This window comes from Cervus elaphus, chromosome 15, assembly GCF_910594005.1.
Source record: "Cervus elaphus chromosome 15, mCerEla1.1, whole genome shotgun sequence".
Lineage (NCBI taxonomy): Eukaryota > Metazoa > Chordata > Mammalia > Artiodactyla > Cervidae > Cervus > Cervus elaphus.
This window is the reverse complement of record NC_057829.1, coordinates 59144169-59165557: the sequence shown is the minus strand read 5'-3', so window position 1 is coordinate 59165557 and position 21389 is coordinate 59144169. Positions and strand designations below refer to the sequence as shown.

The 21389-nt window shown below is 39.0% G+C and overlaps 1 pseudogene; it reads right to left on the bottom strand.

The window, feature by feature from the left end:
- Positions 1 to 14101, bottom strand: part of LOC122709362 — a 31654-nt pseudogene extending 17553 nt beyond the window's left edge.
- Between the last annotated feature and the right edge of the window lie 7288 nt (positions 14102 to 21389).

Below are 21389 nucleotides of genomic sequence, written 5' to 3'. Positions count from 1 at the left end.
ATAACACCTATGGGACAGGAAAAAATATTTGCATTTCATATTTTTATATATATATAATATATGGGTTTAATGCTGAAACTACATAAACAACTTTTACGTTCAACAACAAAAACAAGCTCTCCAATTTAAAAAGGGCAAAAGGACTCGAATGACATTTCTCCAAAGAAAATATAAAAGTGGTAGACATACTATGCTGAAATCACATAAAAATATGTTTAAAATTATTGCTCATTAAGGAAATGCAAATCAAAGCCACAACAAGATACCACTTCACGTTAACTAGGCCAGCTTTAATAATTACAAAAAATTATAAAATACATATTGGCCACTATGTGGGTAAACAGGACCCCTGTACATTGCTCGTGGGAACATGACTGCTGTAGTCACTGTGGAAAAGGTTGGCAGTTCCTCAAAATTAGACATAAAATTACCACATATCCCATCAATTCTACTCCTATAAATACACCCCACAAAAATGAAAAAATGTCCATCAAAAAACTTGTACACAAATGTTTACAGTAACACTATTCATAAGACTCAAAGACAGAAACAACACAGATGTCCACCAATAGATAAATGGATTTAAAAAAAATTACAACGTGTGCAAAAATGGAATATTATTCAACCATAAAAGAAAATAACAAAGAACTGATACATGCAACTTAGATGAACCTCCTAAATACTATACTAGGTGAAAGAGCTAGAAACAAAAGTGACAACGCTATGAGACCATTCATATGCTATATACATAATAGACAAATTCATAGAGGTATAAAGCAGATAACAGGTTAACACAAGATGTGTTAGTTATCGTTTAATGGAAGGGTATGTTTCTGCAGAGTGATGGAAAAGTTTTGAAATTAGAGAGAGCAAGTAATCACACAATATTGTGAGTGCAATAAATACCACTAAATTGTACACTTTAAATGGTTAATTGTATGGTATGTTTTATTTTTTTAAATTACATTACTCCACAAACTGATCTACAAATTTCCTATAATCCCTACCAAAATCACTACTGTCTTCCTGGCAAAAATTGATGAGTTTATCCTATAATTCGTCTGAAAATTCAGGGCACTGAGAATAGCCAAAATACTCTTAGAAATTAACAACAAAGTTAGAGGACTCACACTTCTCAATTTCAAAACTAACTATAATACAATGCTAATAATTAAGGAGAATCAATAATGTGTTATGGTATAAGGTTTTCATATAGACTACTGGAAAAGATTTGAGATTACACAAATAAACCCTTCCATTGATTGAGTCAACTGATTTTTGACAAGGGTGCCATGATGGTTCATGTGGGGAAAACAGTCTTTTCAACTAATGGTTCAGGGTTCAGAGTCTCAGATACCAGCCTCAAACTCCATACCTATGACAATTCATTTTGTTGTAGCCACGCGTTCCAGAAAACAAACTCACTCAGAGGGACAATGCAGATAGTGGAGTGCAGTTTATTACACTGGCAGGCCCAAGGCAGAGTCTCCTCTTAGCCAAGGACCCGACCAGCATTTGTGAAAATCTTTTATACCCCATGTGTACGTGTCCGAACCCAGCACCCCAAATTCCTTGAGACTTATATAAACAAAGGAGGGTAAATACAATCCCAATAACCCCACCGTTCATGTGCCAAGTGATTAGACAGCTAAACGATTAGCCACTAATCAATAAGCCCGAGGTTGCACTCCGATAGGTACAGAAAATTTATGGCCTGTCTGGAGGAAGGGGTGATTAGTGTATGTGTTCCCTTAGGCGAGGAGTAACCTGGATACAATCTTCAAGGTTCCCCTGTCCGGAGTGGGTCTTATCCTTCTGTTGTCGTTTCCAAAGGCACTAAACACAGAGTTCAGAATCCATTGGAAAGGTGGCTGAGCATGATCAGCCGAACAGGCCTAAGATGGAGTCCAGGCCCTATGAATTCCTTCTTCAATTTTACTTTACACTCAATTAAGGTTTCTCTCTTTCATTCACCTACTCTTTCCCATCATATACCTTTCACCTTTACATACACTATTCACGCATCTGAAATTCCTTTCCTTGTCCTTCATACAAACATATTAAATTTATTTTCAACCACCTGTCATGCAGAAGTCCAGTTAGATTAAGCCATTCTCTTTCATTCCCTCAAACTGTGTGTGCAGAGATCATGCCCATCTTCACATTATACTATGATATTTGTATTTTATACCTTGTTTGTAATTGTTTCTTTTTCACCTGAGGTGTCATTCTGACTTTTCTTGGGATGACTACTAGTATACAAAAAGCAAGATCAATTTTTCCACTTATTTTAAAGTTAAATACTGTATCTTTCATAATGCTTAGTGCATACAATATATGCCCACAATAGATACTTAAAATGCTTGTTGGCATTACTTACTTGACCATTGAAACATTCCTAGTAAATTCAAAACTATTCAATGAATCACAAAATGCACAAGCAATCAAAGAACTGAACTGTCATTAACATTCTACCTGCTCCATTCTGATCAGAAAACAATCAATAAAGTCCCGAGGATTGTTAATGTCCAGGGATGCTTGGTGTTTCCTTGTTTGCTCAAAAAAAAATTTTTGTAAATGAGCAGCATTTTTAAGTACTCTCTTATGACTCCCTGGGAAACAATCTAGGAGAGCAGGGAAAGTATTGCAGATCTAGAAGAGAAAACAGTAGTTTCTTAAATAAAAAACATTTAGTGAAGACTTATTTAATATGCCAAGCCCTAGTTAACAACTGTGGTATAAATATTAATGTAATACAGCCTCTGTATTGAGAGAAATTTTCACTTCACAAATACATAATTTTATATGTTGAGAGATGTATTTGAGGGAGAAAATTATGACCCTGGATCAAATATGATTATTTTTTTCCTATAGTCATATATCATGTTTATATGAGTATGTCTTCCCTTGTGGCTCAGATGATAAGGAGTCTGCTTGCAATGCAGGAGACCTGAGTTCAATCTCTGGGTCTGGAAGATCCCCTGGAGGAGGGCATGGCAATCCACTCCAGTATTCTTGTCTGAAGAATCCCATGGACAGAGAAGCCTGGTGGGCTACAGTCTATGGGGTCACATAGAGTCAGGCACGACTGAGTGACTAACACACACACACACGCACACACACACACACACACACACACACACATGTTGACAGATGTATTTGAGGGAGAAAATTATGACCATGGATCAAATATGATAGTTTTTTCCTATACTCATACCGGAGAAGGCAATGGCACCCCACTCCAGTACTCTTACCTGGAAAATCCCATGGACGGAGGAGCCTGGTAGGCTGCAGTCCATGGGGTCGCGAAGAGTTAGACATGACTGAGGGACCTCACTTTCACTTTTCACTTTTATGCATTGGAGAAGGAAATGGCAACCCACGCCAGTGTTCTTGTCTTGAGAATCCCAGGGATGGGGTCTCACAGAGTCGGACACGACTGAAGTGACTTAGCAGCATACTCATATATCATGTTTATAGCATAAATGCATTTTTATCTCAATTCTCTCATTTTTTACCTCAATTCTTCTTTACCATCATGATATATAGGATGACATGAAATACCATGATTTACATTTGTAGTTCATAAGAAAATTTAAACAACCTGAAAAGAACACAGAGCCGGTCCTTGATGTTTCTACTTCTCTCTCATACACTCAAACATAAAATCAGTATTTTAGGGCTGAAAGGATCCTAAAGAACCATGAAACACAACCAATATTTTATGGATAAAGTAACTGGGCACCAGAGGAATTAAGTGATTTCTGTGAGGTCCCTTAGGCAGAGGGTAGAACATAGGTCAGCACAGGGCACACCTGTGATATTTGTTTATGTTTCTTACACACACACAAACAATCATTTTGTCATTCCTGTTAAGTACTTAGAATAGGGAAAAAGAGTCCAAAATGGCGGTGGCTAAAAGACCTGGAAGGGAAAGCCCGCGAAAATAGAACAAAGGAAGGTCCGAGGACTGGAGTGAGAACCTCAGGTAAAACCAACAACACTCCTGGTCGGCCCAATTTACATAAGGCAGGCCCAGGGACAGAGAAACATATAAAAAGAGGAACCAAAACCCTCTTCTCCTTTTTTGCTCCCTCCCTCTCCCCTGCGCGATGGGGCAATCTTCTCTTCGCCTCTCTGGATCGATGTGCCCTCATGCCTCAAAGATGGATTTTCCTGGTATTATCTAAATAAATAGAGCTGTAACACTGATTTATTTAAGAGCTATAACACGGTCTGTTTGAGACCTGAGAGCTATAACACGGTCTGTCCTCCGAGAGCTGTGACCCGCCAAGGGGCTTTAATGTCCGTCACTCCAAATTTTTGTTGTGACGAGACAAAGAACCAAGGAACATATACTTATGTGACATTCCCAAAGCAATTACCTTGTAGGTTAAGATGCCAAATGAAGCATCAAATTCTCCTTCCTGTCCTAGTTGTCCCCTGGCAAAATTCTCCCCCTTGAAGGAGATATTCTCCTCTGTACTAAATGCAGATATTTCTGTGAACTCATGTGCTTAAGTAGCAACTGTGTGTGGGGGGGTACGCTAAGTCACTTCAGTCGTGTCTGACACTTTGTGACCCCATGAACTGTAGCCTGCCAGCCTCCTCTGTCCATGGGATTCTCCAGGCAAGAATACTAGAGTGGGTTGCCATTACCTCCTTCCTGACCCAGGGATGGAACCTGCACCTCTCACATCTCCTGCATTGCAGATGGATTCTTTACCGATGAGCCACCACCGCAAAAGCCCTAAATAGCAACTAAGTGGTGTGAAATTAAAGTACCTCCTGCCATAACAATAAACAAGAAATGTCATAGCCATTAGTGATTTCTGGCCTCCAAATGTGAATGAGGGCTCCCAAAACTGAGTTCTGACAGGTGCTGCCACTCCCCGAGATGACTGCTGAGGAGCTGGGGGAAGACAAGAAGAAGCTTAAGGAGGCTGCATTCCTCCAGGTGAACAAGGAAACTGGATTTAGCCCCAGAGAGCTGAGGTGCATATCAAAGGAATGAATTCAGTGAGCCCAGAGGCTTGCATCTTCTCATACACAGAGTGCTAAATTCCTTAACTTGATATCTGATCTTTGATGTTCAGACTGCTTGCTCCCTTTGTTGCAAACTTGCATATAGCCTGACTCCCCCTCCTGCCTCCTTGGAGCAGTTTTCTCAGAGAGACGGAAAGGTGGTCTCCCACACTCAGAGTCCTAACCATTCCCACCAAATAAAATAACTCTCTACTTTCAGGATGTGACTATGTTTTTTTAGTCAACAGTGGAGACTGAATGACAAGACTTGTGAGTAATGGTGTTATAGCCATGCTTTCCGGGAAACAAACTCACTCAGAAGGACAATGCAGATAGTGGAGTGCAGTTTATTACACTGGCGGGCCCAAGGCAGAGTCTCCTCTTAGCCAAGGACCCCGTCCAGCATTTGTGAAAATCTTTTATACCCCATGTGTACGTGTCCAAACCCACCACCTACCCCATGTGTACGTGTCCAAACCCACCACCCCAATTCCCTTGAGACTTACATAAACAAAGGAAGGGTAAATACAACTACAATAACCCCATCATTCATGTGTTATGTGTTCAAACAGTCAATAATCAATAAGCCCGCAGTTACATTCCAAATAGTTAATAACCATAAGCCTGTGCTTACATTCTGATAGATAGTGTCCGGAGGCAGGGGTGATTAGTGTCTGTTTTCTCTTAGGTGATGAGTAACCTGGATATGATCTTCAAGGTTCCCCTGTCCGGAGGGGGTCTTATCCTTCCATTGTTGTTCCCACAGGCACTAAGCAGAGAGTTCAGAGTCCACTGGAGAGGTGGCCGAGCATGATCAGCACAGACAGGCCTGAGATGGAGTCCAGGCCCTATTAATTCCTTCTTCAATGGGAGCCTTTCTAGAAGGACCTAAAAGTCCTTCAATTGCGGTGGGCATCCCTTTGGACCACTGAAGTATACAGATGAAACACCCGGTGTTTTAGATAACATGTGAAAGTTGTTTTAGAAACTTTAAACAATATCATATCTACAAATCCCCTTAACAACAAATATTCACCAAGCATAAAATCAACATTTCACTTTTAACTTAAAATGAGTAGATTTCAGTGTAGGTAATTAATTAATGGGTTGTTTTTTATTATTCGATTCACTTCTGCTGCCTTTTCTTGTACCCTTTTCACCCAAGATGCCTGTTAATTTGAAGAGAAAATGGTGAAAATTAAAATTTAAAGAGGTCATTTTAAAATACCATTTAATAACTAAAATTGTGAGTGCTGAATATCATCTGTCTGGAAAGCCTGTAGGAAATTAAGCACTGATATACAAAGGAGAATAACTAGGGACCTCAAAATATGTTTTGCTTAATGAACAGCTGAAAGAATCACAAGTAGAATCAGAAGAGGTGAAGCTAACATGAGAGAGATTGTGGTTCATAAGATGCAAGCCTCTGGGCTCACTGAATTCATTCCTTTCATATGTACCTTTAGCTATCTAGTTCCTGGGTTACTGTCAGGGGTGGCAGATGTGGCAAATGGCTGCTTCCTGCATCCACCCCTCCCCCACCACAGTCCCAGCTCCTCAGCAATCACCATGGTGGGTGGCGGCATCTGTTGGATCACAGGCATTGTGTTCCCTTTTGGGAGACCTCACATTTGGAGGCCCAAAATCGCTGAAGGCTGTGACTTCTTGCCCTTCAATACGGCAGGAAATATTATATTTCACAGTATGTTTTAATAAATTCTCATTTTTTCCCATCATTTAAATCAAGTTAATCATATTCCCAGTGAAGGGCTCACTTTCTTTTTTACCTGAAGTATAGCTGAGTTACAATATATTAGTTTAAGGTGTACAACTATTGGTGAACTTAATATATATAAGTGGGAATTTAAAGCACAGGAAGATAAAAGGAAAAAACGTAGCTCAAAAAGTCAGTCACTGAAATCAAGCAAGATCTCTAAAACAAAGGAAACTCAGTGGGGGGAGGCAACCAGCTCTTTATCTAGTCCTGTGGCTGTTTATCTGAGACAATCAGCTTTGGATGCCCCTTTGAAATGGATGCCTCAGCCATCAAAGATCAAATCAGACACTTGCATTACAAAATAGTAGGAAAATTGTCCAGGTTTACACTCCACATTAGAAAATGCAAATCAGAAGCGAGAGATATCACTTAATTCTATCTGTTAGAATAGGCACTATCCAAAAAAAAAAAGAAGGAAAGAAGGATGAAGGGATAGAACGAGAGGGAGGGAGTGGAGAAGAAAATAACAACTGTTGGTGAGGGTGGGGAGGTAAAATACTACTACCAGAAGCTCCTATGGAAAACACTAGGATGGTTTCCCAAATAATTAAAACTAGAATTGCCATATTACCCAGCAATCCCCTTTCTGAGTTTCTATTCAAAAGAACTAACTCAAACTTTCAAAGTGATATTTGTACTTCCATAACCTTAAAAGTTGAGGTAAAACAACTTAAATATTCCCCATTGATTAATGAATAAAGAAAACATGTAAATACATATACTGGAATAGTATTCAGCCATAAAAATGAAACAAATCTTCCCACATGATACAACATAGATGAACCTTGAGCAAACTGTACTCAGTGAAAAAAGCCAATCACCGTAGGACAAAGGATTCATAATTCCCCTTATACAAAATATCTAAATGAGTAAAACTTACAGAAACAAAAAGTATCCATTTGGCCAAAAATTTCCTTTGTTGAAGTAAAAAGAAAAGACATCTTTCATTTTCACCAAGAACTTTATTGAACAACATATTCACCGTTTGTTCCCCTACCTTCTGCAATTTTTCACACAACTTCATACTTCCACCTTCCTAAAACTTTTTGGTTTTGAGTAAAATGTTCCAGGTGCCTTTTACAGTCTTCCAGGGAACTGAAAATTTTTCCATTAAGAGAATTTTGTAAAACCCAAAATAAATTGATACCTGAGGGTGCAATGTCCAGTGAGTACAGTGGCTGAATCAGAACTTCCCAGCCAAGCTGTAACAGTTTCTGCCTGATCATCAAAGAAACATGTGGTTTTGCATTATCCACATGGGAGATTTATAGATTTTCAGTTGACTAAGTCCTGACATTTTTCATCAAGTTCTAACTGGAAGCAGTACTTGTGGGAATTAATAGTTTGGTTTTCCAGAAGGAGCTCATAATAGAGTTCCACCATAAACATAACATTACCTTCTTTGCATGAAGACAAGCCTTTGGTGTGGTTGGTGGTTCATTTTGCTTGCTTCATGATCTCTTCCATTCCACATTATTGTACAGTATCCACTTTTCATCACTCATCACAATTTGTTTTAAAAATGAATGTTTTTATTACATTTAAGTAGAGCGTTGCATGTGGAAATATGGTCAAGGTTTTTTTCCCATAACTTATGTGGAACCAAATCATCCATGTGATTAACATAGCCAAGCTGGTACAGATGCTTTTCAATGCTTAATTTGGATATTTTGAGTATGTTGGTTATCTCCCACCTGGATTGTTCTCAATAATTGATCACTATCAACTTCAGTTGATCTACCTGATCAGGAAGCATTGTCTAGTGAGAAATCTCCAACATGAAACTTTGCAAACCACTTTTCACATGTTCAATCAGTCATAGCACCTTCTCCAAACACTATGCAAATCCTTTTTGTGCTTCAGTTATGTTTTTACCTTTCTCGAAATAATAAAGCATCACATGCCAAAAAAGTTGCCCTTTCTTCCACCTTCAAATAGCTACACAAAAATTCACTTTCTGCCACTAGAGTGATATCATCTGCATATATGAGGCTGCTGATATTTACCCTGGCAATCTTGGTTCCAGATTGTGATTTTTCCAGCCTGGCAATTCACACCAGGGAAACCCAAACACTGCACAGAAGTTTTAAATAAGCAGTGTGACAATATACAGCTCTGTTGTACTCCTTTACCAATTTTTAACAGTCCATGTTCCATGTCTCCTTCTAATCATTGCTTCTTGACCTGTATAGAGATTTCTCAGGAGACAAGTAAGGTGGTCTGGTATTACCATCTCTTTAAGAACTTTTCATAGTTTGCTGTGATCCACACAGTCAAAGGCTTTAATGTAGTCAATAAAGAAGAAGTAGATGTTTTTCTGGAACTCCCTTCTCTCTCCATGATCCAAAAAATGTTGGCAATCTGATCTGTTTCAGATTGCCTTCCTCTGCCTCTTCAAAACCCAACTTGTACATCTGGAAGTTCTCAGCTCATATACTGCTGAAGCCTAGCTTGAAGGATTTTGTGCATCACCTTGCTAGCATGTGAAATTGTATGGATGTCTGAACATTCTCTGGCATTACCTTTCTTTGGGATTGGAGTAAAAACTGACATTTGCCAATCCTGTAGCCACTGCTGAGATTTCCAAATTTACTGATATACTGAGTGCAGCACTTTAACAGCATCATCTTTTAGGATTTTAAATAGCTTAGCTGGAATTCCATTACTTCCATTAGCTTTTTTTTGTAGTAATGCTTCCTAAGGCCCACTTGACGTCACACTCCAGGATGTCTGGCTCTAGGTAAGTGACCACATCATTGTGGTTATTCAGGTCATTAAGACCTTTTTTGTACAGTTCTGTGTATTCTTGCCACCTCTTCTTAATCTCTTCTGCTTCTTTTAGGTCCTTACCTTTTCTGTCCTTTATTGTACCCGTCTTTGCATGAAATGTTCCCTTGTTATCTCCAATTTTCTTGAGGAGATCTTCTGTTATTTTCCTCTCTTTCGTTGCATTGTTCATTCAAGAAGGCCTTTTTATCTCCCCTTGCTATTCTCTGGAACTTTGCATTTAGTTGGGTATATCTTTCTCTTTCTCCCTAGACTTTCACTTCTTTTCTTTCCCCAGCTATTTTTAAAGCCTCCTCAAACAACCACTTTGCCTTCTTGCATTTCTTTTCCTTTGGTATGATTTTGGTCACTGTCTCCTGTACAATGTTACAAACCTCCATCCATAGTTATAATGGACACTTAATTTGTTAAGATCATAGATCTCATGTTACCTAGTTTTTTTACTACAAATTTTTGTAAAGTGTTGGGAACAAATGGTTAAGGCATGGAACTATGCCAGGCTCCTTTAAGGAGCTTCTAAGCCTGGTTCCTTTTAAAATTACAGAGATCTAAATTTAAAACCGGAGAAGGCAACGACAACCTACTCCAGTACTCTTGCTTGGAAAATCCCATGAACAGAGGAACCTGGTAGGCTGCAGTCCGTGGGGTCTCTAGGAGTCAGACACGACTGAACGACTTCACTTTCACTTTTCACTTTCATGCACTGGAGAAGAGAATGGCAACCCACTCCAGTGTTCTTGCCTGGAGAATCCCAGGGACGGGGAAGCCTGGTAGGCTGCCATCTATGGGGTCGCACAGAGTTGGACATGACTGAAGCAACTTAGCAGCAGCAGCAGCAACAAGTTTAAAACAACTTTTATTTTGGCTAGACAGATAAATAGTAATTTTGAAAGTCTTGGGCATTTCTTTGTCAACATGTGATTCACAGTAAATCTGATTCAAGTTTTCCATTTAATATAGAAGGAAGAATTTTAAAACAGAGTAATTTGAAATATGAGCTGAAAATCAGAATCCTTGTGATAACCATTGTATGGGTCATTATACCTAGTAGTGGGAAGTAAATAATTACCATACATTTGTTACCAAAATCCAGTAAAGAGGGGGCAATGTTTAGCAAACCGAAAGCAAAGCCAAATTTCATTCAGAGAAGACAGGGTAGCAGTTACTGATAAGGCTAAAGTCTAGTTAAACCAAACATTTTCTAGCTTAGTATTTGTGTATTTTGCAGAATTATGATGCAGCAAGTATTTATTCAAAATTTATAAATAAATGTATATATAAATCAATACACTAAGCATTAAGTAACAAGAAAAATGAAAGCTGATTTTTAAATGGTACTGTCTGCACAGAGAAATCAAAATTGATAAGAACTGTACTAAGATATGCCTAATAAAATAAAACCATATATAGTATTACTCTTAGTCAGAACTACAGGCCTGGGCCCTCAGATGTGTCTGTGAGGCTTATTATATAAATATAGTTCACTTATGTAACATACAAGTCACAAGTTTCATACTACATAAGGGCATGATGAGGTCATTCCCACCCTGTCCACTTAACAAATATTGCCTGCTGAAATGCTCTGAAATAGACAACCACATTTACGCTATGGAAAAACAATGTTATCTAATGCAGGAAATAATTCAAAACCATTCCTTGTGACTTCTGACTTGAAAAGAGGTTCAGGATTATGATTAAATGACCAATATCCACACTGCATGTGCAATTATGGGAGTACACATATGACAAGCACAGATACACAAAAGCTCCCTTGGCTCTCTCTTCTTCATACTCTCCCCCTCCACAGAAGGACTGACAACTACAACCCATGTGAAAGACGTGGCCTCTCCTGAAATGTTTCCAAGGATGTCAAAAGAGAAGAGAGGGGGCTTTGGGGGTCAGGCTTACAGAATACAGCATCTCCCACCATTGGTTTTCTCAACTCCTCCACTAGGCAGCGGGCTTTTTCTTGAACTCGGTCCTCAATGCTCCTCTTCCCCATCCCGAAATTCCACAGAGTCATGAGGGAGAAGCGCCAGGTCTCCTTCCATCTCTTGCCATTGCTAAAGAGGATTCAGAAACTATTAACAGGAGGGAGGCCCTAGGCAAGGAGGAGTGAGCTTACAGTTGGCAGCCTTTCAGGTAGACCAAGACCTGCTGCCAGGTTCTTCAAATTCCTCTAATCTACCCTCTCCACCCCCAATGCCAATGCTGAACACACACACAAGCACACCTACCATGTCCTTTATTAATTCTTTCAGGCAACGGGAGACTGCTTCTTCCAGAAAACTCTTCTCCCAAATCGATCAGAGTTTCCTTCACTGCTTCACATCCATACAACACCACAGCGGGCTTCATGCCGAAATACACAGTGAACACAGGGCCATAGACTTCTGAGAGCTGGGGAAGGAGATGCATGTAATCACAAAATAGGTCACAACTTGATAAAATATAATACCTGACTCAGAATATATTATTATCACACTTTTACATTTCTATTCTTCCACAAACAGCCTAAAATATTTCTGAATACATAAGTATTATAGTAATTGTTACAGTTTCCACTTTATAGATGGGACTCAAGTAACTGGTACACAGATTATAATTAATCCACATATCAGCATCTTCAGCAGGTTTATTCACCCCAACTTATAAATAAGGAAACTGAGGTGGAGAATTTCAATTCATTTCCAGCGTTCCATGGCTATATTTAGAAGCTTCAAATTTGAAAACTTTCTTACTCAATCTCTGATCCTTGGGCAATGTATCAACCCTCCAGGCCCACCTTTAAACCAACAGCCACCTGCCTGCTTCAGAATCACCACAGGTCAGTCATTAGAGTTGTGATTCTGTAGCCCAAAGATGAATATTAGAAATCTGTATTTTAAAAATAAGTGCAGATAACTCTAATGCCCAGCACAGTTTGAGATCCACTGGTATTAGTAAAACAGAAAGAACAGAAGCATCATAGAGGCAGTGCCAGGCCATACAGCATCTCGTGGACGAAAAACATCTTCCAGCCTGCAGCATTCACAGGGTACAGACACCAGCTTCCTGCAGAATGTAAATGAATGCTGCTGCCACCAACTGGGCCCTGACTGATGACTTTTTCTTTCATTCACTCATGCTGGTTCTGATTTCAAGCTAATTCCTTAACCTCAGGCACAATGCCCTTTTTCAGAAAAGTCCTACTTTCCTGCCCATCTGAAGGAAACACATAGCTTATATAGTATATGACTTCTGGAAGAAAATCTTGAATCACAAAACACTTCACTTACCATTTACCTTCTGTCCTAAATCATAGCGAATGGCTATGAAACAAAGAAGGGAAGCAATACTCCCAGCTTCTGACACTTTTATTTCAACCATACAAAGAGCTAAACATTTCTCTACTCACAAAACTCTACTTTGTTCCTCTATTTATGACAATGACATGCCTGAAAAGGCAAGAGAAGTAACAGTATTTACAGGGACTAATTTGCTACACAAGGAGCTATTTTGACAATATGCCCCCAGAAATATGTATTAGTATCATGTGTGTGTGTGTGTTAGTTCAGTTCAGTCGCTCAGTCATGTCTGACTGTGACCCCAAGGACTGCAGCATGCCAGGCTTCCCTGCCCATCAGCAACTCCCGGAGCTTGCTCAAACTCATATCCATCAAGTTGGTGATGCCATCCAACCCATCTCATCCTCTGTTGTCCCCTTCTCCTACTGCCTTCAATCTTTCCCAGCGTCAGGGTCTTTTCCAATGAGTCAGCTCTTCGCATCAGGTGGCCAAAGTATTGGAGTTTCAGCTTCAGCATCAGTCCTTCCAATGAATATTCAGGACTGATTTCCTTTAGGATAGACTGGTGTGTTAGTCAGTCATGACCAACCCTTTGCGACACCATGGACTATAGCCTGCCAAGCTCCTTGGTCCATAGAATTCTCCTGACAAGAATACTGGAATGGGTAGCCATTCCCTTCTTCGGGGATCTTCCTGACTCAGGGATGGGATCAAACCCTGGTCTCCCACATTGTAGGCAGATTCTTTACTGTCTGAGCCACCATGCATGCATGCTAAGTTGCTTCAGTTGTGTCCAACTCTTTGTAATCCTATGGACTGTAGCCTGCCAGGCTCCTCTGTCCATGGGATTCTCCAGGCAAGAACACTGGAGTGGGTCCCTCCAGGGGACCTTCCTAATCCAGGGATCAAACCTGAGTCTCTTAAGTCTCCTGCATTGACAGACGGGTTCTTTACCACTAGCACCACCTAGGAAACCCCAGGGAAGCCCACTAGTGTCATAACTGGGCTTAATTTACTTACTGTTTGCAAGCCACTGGAGGAGCATAAAACCTACTTACATTGTTGAGGATTTGCTGATGTCATTAACATCTAAGTGTAGGATGTTTCCAAGAATCGGGAGAGGAGTGGGGCCCGGCGGGAGCTTCCCTCTCCCAGAGCTCTGTTTCCAGAGTGAGAGGAGAAGCAGAGAGCAGAGACAGAGCACCAGGGCCACAGCCAGATCCATTGACGCTGTCTCTTCTCACTCAGACGGCTGTCAGCATGAAGTCTAAAGCTTTTATAACAGTCCCTGCTAATGCAATTTGCACCTGTCCTAGGTGTAAAGATATCAATCAATCATACCCACTTTGTACTCTATTCTGTGGGACTTTGCCACTCTGACAAAAACAAAAACAATCTGTAGTTTAGTCTTATTTTCTCTGTGTCCAATGATGACTCGAGAGATTCTGGTTTATTTGTACTGGGTTGGGGTCCAGGTATTGCTAATTAAAAAATTAAGTGGTTCTAACACACAACCAGGATTGAGAATTATTGACATAAATAGTTTGATGCCAAAAAAGGCTCAAAATTCTGGACTGAAGTCAACAACCAGTTGGGAATTTATGATTTTGAGGAACATCAGCGTATTCTGTCCTTTATATTTTAGAAAGAGTATCTTGTAATGTTATATCTAACACTATCTAATATACACATGTATCTAAAATCTAATTTGTCCTTGAATATGAAAGATTTTAAAACATTTTAATGTACTATACTAACATTACAGCTGCCTATACATAAAACAGCTAATGATGACATAGTTAAGATAACTTAAAAATCAAAATGAAGTTAATTATGGTCCTGGCCACCAGAATGGAAATGCGTGGCCATTGTAGATGTGGTTTCGGACATATTTCTGCATATCCGAGAACCTGAATTTTCAGAACTGTGTCAAACTCAAAGATACCACTAGCCATTTTCAATGGTTGCTGCTGCTGCTGCTGCTGCTAAGTCGCTTCAGTCGTGTCCAACTCTGTATGACCCCATAGACGGCAGCCCACTAGGCTCCTCTGTCCCTGGGATTCTCCAGGCAAGAATACTGGAGTGGTTTGCCATTTCCTTCTCCATTTCAATGGCTAGTGTCTGCTTAATATGGGCAGTGTCTGCTTAATGGGCAGTATTTCTTTCTGGAGTGATAAAAATATCTTGGAATTAGATAATGCATAATGTGAATACACTAACATTTTCTAAATTGTGGTCTTTTCAATCGGTAAAGTGTCACCTTTTAAAAAAAGAAAACAGTATATGCTAGCTGCAGCAAGCTGCTGCCTTGTAGTTTCAAGTACCCACACACTCCATTCTGTAATCATTTTGAACCTCAACCTACCCTTGCTTGACAAAAAGCACCATTAATTCATGCAGCTCCAATCACAGTTCTTGACAAATAATTTATGTAACCTTGTGTTTTTTACCTTGGTTTTTTTTTGTTTGTTTGTTTTTTACCTTGTTAAGCTTCCCCCACCTTGTAGTCCAGTGGAACACAATTCAAGGTCTTCTTCAATGTGTGTCTTCTAGGCTACAGTCCTAATAAACATCAATTAAACACCTGTTTATTTCAACCAGGTCTCCATTCTTGGAATTTCTGGTTAGCATTAACATAATTCAAACAATTTGAATGGCCAAACAGAAATAAAGTAATTAGCTAAGCAAATTTACATCCTTTCACCTTCATATCTTCAGCTTCCCTCCCCTGCCCACGAAAAAAAAAAAGAAAGAAAGAAAGAAAGAAAAGAAATATATTGGAAATAGGGATTATTATTTTGTATTTTTTCAAATGGGGGAAAGAGAGATTCTGGGAGAACAGGAAGCCTGTCCTGTGTCACAAGGTTCATAATTAATAAAACTAAGATTTAATTTAAGATCTTCTGATGTCCATCAGTTATAATGCACTCACACCATAGTTGCCTCAAGAACAAATTGAGCAAGACAACTAAAACCCTGTGAACACAAATAATCAATAAGCAGTTTATAATAAGGAACAGAAGAGAGTTTTATTCAAGTAAAATTGAGGTCTATACCACAGAGGGAGCCTCTCAGTAGCTCTGAAAAATAGCTCTAGAGAAGCATGGTTTTCAGTACAGTTTTACAACTTATCAGAAAAAAGAATACACATCAAACATGACATGGGAACATTTCTTCAAAGTTTCAAAAGAGACAGATCAGCACATGCCCAGAGAGTTAGTATGACTTTGACATCTTGGAAGACAGCCTTAACTTCGATGGCATTTGAAGGGAGGCATTGTATCCCTATCTTCAAAGTGGACATTCTTTACATCTGGATAATGCACTCTTTAAGAGTTAAAGCAGATATACAAGGTATGAAAACAGACCATAAGACAGGCTGTTCTAGTTATCATAAAGTTCATGTCAAATCATGTATAAGCCAGAATGACTTCCCCATACCTGAATATGTGAAAGTTTCTTCCACCACCCCCAGATACATTACTCTGAATATATACCCCACTGACCACAAAATAACAGGCTTCACATTAAACAGATGTCTCCTACTTGATCCAAGGAAAAAAGGGTCACAGATTCTCAAAACAAGAAATCAAAAACAGATATTCTCCCTTCTCCATCATTGCAGAGGTAAAACTTACTCAAGTAACTGAGGGAAGAGCCAATCTCAATAATTTAGTAGGGAAAGTCTGAGAAACTATGACTCCAGCCTCCCAGCTGCTTCCAGACACAATTGCTTCTATTGCCTTTTGAAGTCTGTCTTTGTCAGAAGCAACAGAATGAAGTTTGCACAGTGCTAATCAAAATTTTAGAAAAGACCTGATTGAAATAAAAAGGTGTTCACTGAGGGTTTGTTAGGACTGTAGCCTAGAAGACACAGACTCAAGAAGCACTTGAATTGTGTTCCACTGGACTACAAAATGGTGGAGACTTATAAAGGGGAAGATTGCAAGAGTATGGTTAGACACATGAGTTACTTATCAAGAATCGTAATTGGATATGGCAATGGGTAAAAGTTTCTGTTACATAAACATTGGCTGGGCTCAGAAACAGTTGCACAATTACAAGGGAAGACCTTTAGAACATTGGGTCTGGTACAGGTCAAAGGGATGTCAAGTTCTCAGGGGTACAGAGACATGTTGGAGACCAGATCCTCAATTGCCTCCTGTTTTTGTATGCCTAAACTGTGATTGTGCTCAGTTGCTCAGTCATGTCTGGCTCTTTTGTGACCCCATGGACTGCAGCCCACAATGAGTTACTTATCAAGAATCGTAATTGGATATGGCAATGGGTGAAAGTTTCTGTTACATAAACATTGGCTGGGCTCAGAAACAGTTGCACAATTACAAGGGAAGACCTTTAGAACATTGGGTCTGGTACAGGTCAAAGGGATGTCAAGTTCTCAGGGGTGCAGAGACATGTTGGAGACCAGATCCTCAATTGCCTCCTGTTTTTGTATGCCTAAACTGTGATTGTGCTCAGTTGCTCAGTCATGTCTGACTCTTTTGTGACCCCATGGACTGCAGCCCACCAATCTCCTCTGTCTATGGGATTTCCCAAGCAAAAATATTGAAATGGGTTGCCATTTCCTCCTCCAGGGGGTCTTCCTGACCTAGGGATTGAGCCTGTGTCTCCCGCATTTCCTGCATTGGCTGGATTCTTTACCACTGAGTCACCTGGGAATCCTGTGATCACTCCATTATAATTTAAAATTGTCATCAACAGCAAGGAAGGGAGATTTTACACAGAACAACACATATGGATTCAGTGGAGGATGGGAGGCAAGGACTTCATTAAACAGACCTACAGCATGGAGCCACTATAACATGCAGACCAGAACAGGAGATGACAGTGGTCATGAAGATCTAAATATCACTGGAAAGGTAAACATCACTCGATCACAATGACAATGCTTTACAAACGTGTTCTACAACATATCATCATATTTATTCAAAATTAATTAGTGAAGTTATTCCTAAGCTCTTTTAGTAAGGAAAAACAAGTTTTTGTTAAGAGCTAATACCTGGGAATTCCCTGGTAGCTCAGTCGATAAAGAATCTGCCTGCAGTGCAGGAGACCAAGGTTTGATCCCTGGGTGAGTAAGATCCCCTAGAGAAGAAAATGGCAACTCACTCCAGTATTCTTGCCTGGGAAATCCCATGGACAGAGAAGCCTAGTGGGCTACAGTCCAGAGGGTCTCAAGAGTCGAACACAACTTAGCGACTAAACCACCAAAAGCTAATTACAAGATGTTTTATTCCTCATGTTTACATGGATTCATATCTTATTCACCTTAAACAGAGAATTTTCCCACCATAATATCTCTTGTGATTATCTCAATTACCTTTCTCAAAGGTAAAATTATTTCCAATTCATGGATGGGCCTTGGAGATTCAGTTTCTGTGCTAAGGGTGTACATGGCACCTGCAGGTGATCGAGTTGAGACTGGAACCCACATCTCCAAGCAAACATTCAGTTCACCAGGGTCACCACACTTACTGCATATGTACCATGATTCAATATTCTGTGACTCATCCTAGTCAATGAATTTTCAAATATGTCAATTGAGTTAATAATTACTGCACCAGCTGATTAAAGTGGGGGGTCAGATAAGTTTAGTTTTGTAACTTATTAACTTGAATGAATACAAGACATGGTGTACCTTTCAACTAGAAAAGAAGAAGTAGTAACTTGCTGCCTAACTTACAGAGGTCTAAACTCTACCTAATTTTGGATGAAATAAATTCAGTCACTTTCGTTAGAGCAATTTTATTCCTTGAGAAATCAGTGTGCTTGCTCTGCTTAACATTCCTTCTGTTAAAGCTATTTCTTTTTATAGAGTGAAAGAGTCAAAGATAATTTAAAGGCTGAAAGTATCTCTGAGATCAGTTAATCTAGCCTTTATTTTAATGAGCAATTAACGACAGTGGATAAAGTATCCTCACTACATTCTTACAAGGCCTTCAGTTAGAATCTGTTTTTCAATTCCCAGTCAATGACATTTCACATCAAATAGCATTCCTGTTGTCCAAATGATTAGGACACCATGAATATTAAGTCCTCCACTGTCACAGAGTAATGCAAACTTCAGGTTGGCTGGAGTTGTGGGTTAGGGGTTTTCTTTTTAAAGAATAGAATTTATTTTTTACAGCAGTTTTAGGTACACAGTGGTCACACATACTCACACACACACAGCCTATCCCACCACCAGCAACCCTCACCAGTATGGTACACTTATTCTATTAATGATATAACACTGACACATGATAAATCAAAGTTCACAGATTATATTAGGATTCACTCTTAATTTTGTACGTTCTATGGATTTTGACAAATGTAGCATGAGCATGTATCCACCATTAAAGTATTATACAAAATTATCTCACTGGCCTGAAAGTTCTCTGTGCTCCATCTATCTGTCCCTCCTTCCCAAGCCCCTGGAAACCACTGATCTTGTATTGTCTCCATAATTTTCTAGAATGTTACAGAGTTAGAATTATACAATATGTAGCATTCAAACTGGTTTCTTTCATTTAATAATGTGCTTAGGGTTCTTTTCATGGCTTGCTACCTTTTTTTTTAACAATGAATCATATTCCATTCAATTGATATATTACTGTTTATGCTTCAACAACTGAAGGACATCTCGACTCCTCCAAGTTTTGACATAAATTTATGAATAAAGCAATTATAAAAGTTAATTTTATAAATAAACATGTTTTTATTTAAAAAGTAACTAAAAACATTAATGTGCAGGTTTTTGTGCAGATGTAAGATCTCAACTCATTTGAGTAAATTCCAAGGAGTACGACTGCTGGATCATATGGTAAGTATATGTTTCATTTTTTAAGGAACTGCTAACTCTTCCAAAGTGGTTATACCATTTTGCATCCCACCAGTAACAACTAACAAACGTTGCAGCTCCACATCCTTGTCAATATTTGGTTTTGTCAATGATTTGGACCTTAGCCATTTTATAATGTGTGCTTCCCAGGTGGCACAAGTGGTAAAGAATCCAACTGCCAGTTCATGAGACACAAGAGACATGGGTTTGATCCCTGAGTTGGGAAGATCCCCTGGAGAAGGAAATGGCAACCAACTCCAGTATTCTTGCCTGGAAAATTCCATGGGCAGAGGAGCCTGGTGGGCTACAGTCTATGGAGCTGCAAAGAACTGGACACACACAAAGAACTGAGCACACACACACATGATGTGTGTAGTGGTATCTAATTGCAAGCCTCTAATTATATATGATGTTGAGCATTTTTCACCTGCCTATTTGCCCCTTCGATATCTTATTTGCTAATGTTTTTGTTCAGATATTTTGCACATTTTAAAAATCAGGTTTTTTATTTCTGACTGTTGAGTTTTAATTAAGAGCTCTTTGTTTATTCTGGGTAACAGTCCTTCACCAGATATGCCTTTTGCAAATACTTTATCCCAGTCTGTTGCTTGTCTCTTCCTTCCATTGACAGTATATATCACAGAGTCGAAGGTTTTAATTTTAATGAACTCCAAATTATCAATTATTTTTGTGGATTATGCTTCAGAGATAAATTTTAAAAGTCATCACCTAGTCAAGGTAACCTATATTTTCTCTCATGTGATCTCTTAGGAATTAAAAGTTTGCACTCTGCATTAAGTTCTATGATCCATTTTTAGTTAATTTTTGTAAAGGGTGTAAGATCTGCATGTAGATTCTATGTGCATGTGTTTCGCATGTAGGTACCCTCTTGCCAGTCAAGGACTGGATTCAAATTCTCTCCATTTTGTTTGTTTGAGGGTCCTTATCTCTTCACTTTTAAAGACAATTTCACTGTATACAGAAATCAAAGTTGGTGCATTTTTTTTTCCTTTAAATACTTCACTCCAATCTCTTTCTGCTTGCACAGATTTTGAAGAAAATCCCAATGTAATTCTTATTCTGTTCCTCTAAAGGTAAGATTTTTTTCTTCCTCTGGCTTCTTTCAGATACTTTCTTTGTTTTTATATTCTATGTTTGAATGTGATATACCTACATGTAGACTTCAGGGTATTTTTCCAACCTGATGTTCTTAAGGTTTCCTGAACGTGTAGCATGGCATCTGACATTAATTTTGTGAAATTCTCTGAAATTACTGCTCAAATATTTCTTCTGTAGATCTGTTTGCCTTTAAATAAATGTTTTAATTGAAGCATAACATCCATAGAGAAAATATGCATATTCTAAATGTGCATGCCAACACACTAACAGAGGGTGAATATTTCCGTATAATCAAGACACAAATTATGAAAAAGAATTGCATAATTTATGTTTTCCATTGTACTGTTATAGACATTTCAGGTTCTTGCTGTGTGGGGTTATTTTGATTGGTGCTGTTATGTGCATTTCTAAACATGTCTTGTTGAAATCCCAAAGTACTGCATTTCTGTTCAGTACATACTTACAAGTGAAACTACTGGACATTCATGTGTTTACTTCCAAAAAAATGGCCAAATAGTTGTCCAAATGGTTGAACTAATTTACAATATTACTC